This window comes from Mastomys coucha, unplaced genomic scaffold, assembly GCF_008632895.1.
Source record: "Mastomys coucha isolate ucsf_1 unplaced genomic scaffold, UCSF_Mcou_1 pScaffold23, whole genome shotgun sequence".
Classification (NCBI taxonomy): domain Eukaryota; kingdom Metazoa; phylum Chordata; class Mammalia; order Rodentia; family Muridae; genus Mastomys; species Mastomys coucha.
In genome coordinates, this window is record NW_022196906.1 from 54,763,914 (window position 1) to 54,769,883 (window position 5,970).

The 5,970-nt window shown below is 44.2% G+C and overlaps 1 protein-coding gene across 2 annotated transcripts in view; it reads right to left on the minus strand.

Moving 5' to 3' along the window:
* The window catches only part of Thsd4 (thrombospondin type 1 domain containing 4), a 585,726-nt gene that overhangs the window by 444,909 nt on the left and 134,847 nt on the right, over positions 1–5,970 (minus strand). The gene's annotated exons all lie outside the window — the stretch shown is intronic.

Genomic DNA, 5,970 nt, shown 5'->3' on the forward strand with positions numbered 1-5,970 from the left:
AAAAAAAAAAAAAAAAAAAAAAAAAAAAAAAAAAAAAAAGGTTTAGCTTTATCTTTTAAGGCACCAGAAGTTTGGTTTCCCCATTTCTGATAGCATTCGCCTATCAAAAAACTTACCTTTTAAGTCTAGGACAGTGGTTCTCAAACTGTGGATCATGACTCCTTTTGGAGTCATATGCCTGTTTCACAGGGGACATATATTAAATATCCTGCATAGCAGGCATTTACATTATAATTAATAACAGTAGCAGAATTATAGTTATGAAGTAGCAAGGAACTGTATTAAGGGTCTCAGCATTAGGAAAGTTCAGAACCGCTGCTCTTGGGCCTGACTGAGCTCCCCTGTAAAAGACACGGCTGTTAACCAGACTCCCTGGTCTTAGCCAGAGCCAGCAAGACACAGGGCAACTGATGAATCAGAGATACCTCTGTGTCAGGATTGTGTCTTCGCTTCTGAAGGTGAACTTGCTCCTTGCTGGGGAAGATGGCTTTCTAGGAGGATTTCCTATTCTCCCCAGAGCTTCCCAAATTGCCTGCTCCTTCTCCTCAGCACACAGGAAGAAGTTCTGGGTCTCACTGCACCTGGAAAATCCATAGCCTTACTGACTCCATCCAAGCCTAGTAATGGCCACCTTCTTCACCTGTCCACATAGGGGCTGGGAGCCGATAGAGTGGCTCTCCAAGCCAAGGACTCTTATCCCCACACCCAGGTTAAGCTCCCCTTGCAAAGTCACATTTGTGGGTACTATCTCATACTGTCTTGCAAGTCTAATCTCCAGTGAAACCAGACAGTTAGCTTGCTTGCTTTAAAGTAAAGCAAACAACAGCAGGGTCTCTGTGGATCTTTAGGGGGCAGCCTGAAGTGGCCTTGGACTCACAATCCTACCTCACTCTCCCACGTACTAGGATAACAGGCATGCGGAGTAGCTGAGGCTGCTTTCTGACTTTCTCTCTGCACAAAATGTTTTGATCACAGGCATCTAAAAGGTCAAGCCAGGCGCATATCATGTGGCTGTATTTTGATCTGTTAAAAGATACATTCTGATTAAAGGTTTCCAGTTATTCATAGTAGGAATGTGGTGGGGAGGTGTACTCCAACCACCTGGCAGGGTCCTGAGTCCCCAGCACAATCCTGCCTGCTTCTCCCTGTGCCTGCTTGCTTCTCCCTGTCCCTAGATAATCCCTTTCTTTGACCTCACAAGCTCTTTTTTTGTCTTTGCTGGTCATTTTTATAAGCACGCTTAACCACCCCCTTCTCAGTAGAGTCTTCCCCAACCCAAGGCCCCCACTCTGTGCTCCCAGGATTCCCCCTGCTTTGCCACGTATTCTAGCACCACATTACAAAGGCAGACAAGTAGCTGCAAGCAGGCCTCTCTCTGCATCTTTTAGAGCCAGTGGTTCTCAACCTGTGAGTCGAGACCCTCTTGGCAAATCTCTATCTCCAAAAATATTTACATTATGATTCATAACAGTAGCAAATTTACAGTTATAAAGTAGCAAAGAAAATAATTTTATGGTTGGGGGGTGGTCATGGCAACATGAGGAACTGTATTAAAGGGTCACAGCATCAGGAAGGCTGAGAGCCACTTTTTACAGCATTATGCTATCTGTGGAGAGAGGAGCCATGACCAGAAATGAGACAGGGTTCTGATTTATATAAGCCTGTAAAATATTTGTTTCTAACCCAGCCTCCTCAGAGTCATCACCATCCATCTCAGAGCTGAGACACTCACTGTTGAAGGAATCTTAGAACCACGGGGGGAATCCATCAGAACTAAAGATATGCTGAACATAAATTTAAGGATGGAGTTAAGAAACTGGTGTGTTGCAGCTTGTGCTAGATTACATCCCCTTCTTTCTCTTCTCTCAGATAGCAGCCAGCAGAGGAAAAGTGCATGCATATTTTTCAAATCTTTGGAGAGGATCTAAGTGCTAACCTACATTCTCTTGTTAGTTTGGGTAATATTTTCCGTAATACCGTCTTGTGGCATTTTCCTCTTAGAGTAGGGAGATCTGCATAATTTAGGGATGCATTTCATCTCTTCATGTTGGGGATCAGGGAGGGCATGGAGCCGTTTAGATGACATCATTGGCCAGGATGTGGAGCCCGCTCTCCTTAGAAAAGCCTTTGTACAGAGTTGGCCCATGGCTGAAGTCTAGGAACTTAGGCTCGGAATGCTTCTCTTCTCCCTCTAACGGTAAGCGTAACCACCAGGACTCAAGTGTTTCTATAAACCACTTAGTTTACACAGAGCATCTGCTTTCCTTTGGGAGTCTGGAATCTGGTAACGAGACAGAGAATGGCCATGTGAAAAAGCCTTGGCATAGAGAAATGAGTCTCTAGCAGAAAATTCATAATTCATCCAGAGAGGACCTATGTTGAGATTCCAAATGGAGGGAACTCTTGGGACCCAGTACTTGGCTGTCTTGGTCCCCTGTGCCTTTCTCTTTTCCAGGTTTTCCTTGTATATTCACAGCATAATAAGCTAAGAGTATGAGTATATACTAAATCTTGTGAAACCTCCCAAGAAATCATCATACCCAGGACTGGTCTTGGAGGACGCCTAAAAATCGGAAGCTTTTAAGTATTCATGGAGTGTGGTGCAAGTCTCCAAAAGAAGATAGGCAAAAATAGCAGGACCCATGGGAGATGATAAATCTCCATAAATACAGGCAGGGTATGTGCCCGGGACAGTGGCATGCACTGTGTAAAAGGTCCCAACAAAAAATTATGGAATGGCCAGGTGGTGGTGGTGCACGTCTTTAATCCCAGCACTTGGGAGGCAGAGGCAGGTGGATTTCTGAGTTGGAGGCCAGCCTGGTCTACAGAGTAAGTTTCAGGACAGCCAGGGCTACACAGAGAAACCCTGTCTCGAAAAAACAAACAAACAAACAAACAAACAAAATATGGAATGAAACCTCTACAGCACAGCACATTTGATTCTGTCCTGTTTTGAGATTGTGGTGGTCTGAATATGCTACACCCAGGGAATGGCACTATTAGGACGTGTGGCCTTGTTGGAGGAAGTGTGTTACCGTGAGGGTGCACTTTGAGACTCTCCTCCTAGATGCCTAGAAAAGACACTCTTTCTCTAATTGCCTTCAGATCAAGATGTAGAACTCTTGGCTTCTCCAGCACCATGTCTTCCTGCCATGATAATGATGGACTGAACCTCTGATACTGTAAGACAGCCCCAGTTAAATGTTTGCCTTTTATAAGAGTGGCCTTGGTCATGGTGTCTCTTCACAGCAATGGAACTCAGACTAAGACAGAGATTTAGGTATTTCCCACTTTCAATGTTGAGAGCACTGGGTATGATGGTGTATGCCTACAATCTCAGCAGAGTTCAGTGGCATCCTTTGCTATACAGTGATCTCATGGGTAGCCCATGCAATATATATCAAAAACAAAACAAAAAAACCTCAGACGAGTTTTTCTCTGCACTTCTGTCTCCTTGATGCTTCCATGCATTTACTCTGGCTCCCAGGGAAGCTATGGCTTCTACCTGCTGTTGGCAGCAGATAGAGTGTGTGCTTTAAAAATACAACTCAAGAGGCCAAGGCACCTGAGAGATGACTTTCTGTACCATTCCTAACTCATTGTTTGTTTTGTTTTTGGTTTTGTCTTGTTTTTCTTTGTTTTTTGGAGACATGGTCTTTCTCTGTCTTCCTCACTATGTAAATTAGGCAGGTCTCCAACTCATGGAGATCAGCCTTCCTCTGCCTGCCAAGTGCTGAGATTAAGGACATAGTTACCACACCCAGACCTAGATCCCTATTTTGCAAACAGTAATTAGATAATAAATCGATATGCATGGGGCTGGACAGATGGCTCACATGTCAAGCCTGCTGGCTGTTCTTCGGCTGTTCTTCTAGAGGACCAAGTTCGAATTCTAGTACCTACTTCAGATGGTTCACAAATACCTGTAACTCTAGCTCCAGTACACACACACACACACACACAGAGAGAGAGAGAGAGAGAGAGAGAGAGAGAGTATACACACACATAGCACTCTCTCTCTCACACATACACAGAGAGAGAGAGAGACAGAGAGAGACAGAGAGAGAGAGTATACACACACATAGCGCGCTCTCTCTCTCACACACACACAGAGCACGCGCACACACACAGCACTCTTTCACACACACACATAGCACTCTCTCTTTCTCTCTCTCTCTCTCTCTCTCTCTCACACACACACACACACACACACACATGAATGCAAATATGATGAAAGAAGATTAAGTAGATGATGGTTCCACATTTATTCCCAGCATCTTCTGTCTTTTCCTTTTTCTTTATAACCTTCTTTGATCTCAAAATTTCAAGATGTACTTGTCAGTGTGAGAATATGTGTGACTTTACCAAAGAATTGATTTTACTTTAATAGAACAGCAATGGTTATTCAAAACAAGAGGCACATCTGATCCCGTAGGCAAGTTATTCCTTACTTTTTTAATTCACAAAACATTTTTAGGCAACACCTCATTCGATCCTCATAACAACATTATTAAGTAGATTAGGCTTTTTTTCTTTTTCATTGCAGAGGGCCAAATGTAGAGCCTCGTGCATGCTAGCAAATGCCCTACCACAGAGTTTCATCCTCAGCACAAAAGACAATGGGACCTTCATCTTTCACGGCACGGAATTCATTGCAATTTGGCTGGCGGGCTAGCTCTGGCTTCAGAAAAATGAGTGCTTTATAGAAACGAATAATCCCCACAATCTCACCGTGGAGGAGCAGGCAGAGCAGGCGTTTGGAGGAATTATTAAGATCACAAATTAAGTCACTTCTATGGACTCCATAGCAGGAAATAGATTTTTAATGAGGAAATTGAAGCTAATATGTACCAGCTGTCCTGTTACCCACCGACGAGTATTAAGGCAGATTAAATTATTAATGAAAACTGTAGCAGCTTAGAAACTTAACCTCTTCCCAGTCCCTCCTCCTTTCGACTCTCCCCGGCCCTCCATTGCTGTTAGAAGTAGTACACCTGGTCATATACAGTTCATAACAACTGCTTGCTTTACTATCCGGGAGCGGTGCTGTCTGCCCAAGTTGTTAAACATTGCTTTGCAGCTGTGAAATGGAGAGGGGAACAAATTCATTGAGTTAAGCAAAAGATCAAAGGAGACAGGAAAAGTAGCACATGCCAGGCCCGGCTCGAGGTGAGTTAGCGATGAAAGCAGAGATAGCTGAGATGAGGAAAGGAAGAAAGACCAATAACTGCTTTCTGAACTAATCTCCAAAGTGGGTATTCAGACGATCTACACAATGACTGCTGTGAAGTACTCCCACGCACGTGAGTATTTGCAATTGCTGGCCACACGCACTCCACACGCATCTCCCATCCCAGCTTCCCTGGTTCTCTCCTAAGATGGGAACTCTTCATGAGCTTCTCCATTTTCTCCCGAGGTGTGACGGAGTAGCAAAGAGCCTCCAAGAAGATTGCTAAGTAGCTCCTCCCCAAACACCTACGTCCTTGGCAGCCACGCTGCACCTGACTCATGAGCAAAGAATGGATATTATTGGGGCCGAGGAGATGGTTCATTTGCTAAAGTGCTCGCCACAAGGGTGTGGTGGTGTGTGCCTGTGATCCCAGCACTGGGGCGACAGTAACAGGAGGATCCTTGGGGCTGGCTGGCAGCTAGAATAGCTGAGTCACTGAGCTCCAGAATCAATGAGATCTTGCCTCAAAGAGTAAGGAGGGGCTGGAGACATGGATCAGCAGTTAAGAGTATGGACTGCTCTTTCAGAAGACTCAGGGTCAGCTCCGAGCACCCACATCGGACAGCTCACAATCACCTGAAACTCCAGGTCCAATATCCTTTCTGGCCTCTATATGCTTCTGCCTCCACATGATATACATATATATATATATATACATGGAGTATATATATATGGAGTATATATACATATACTCATGGAATATATATATATGTGTGTGTATATATATATATATATATATA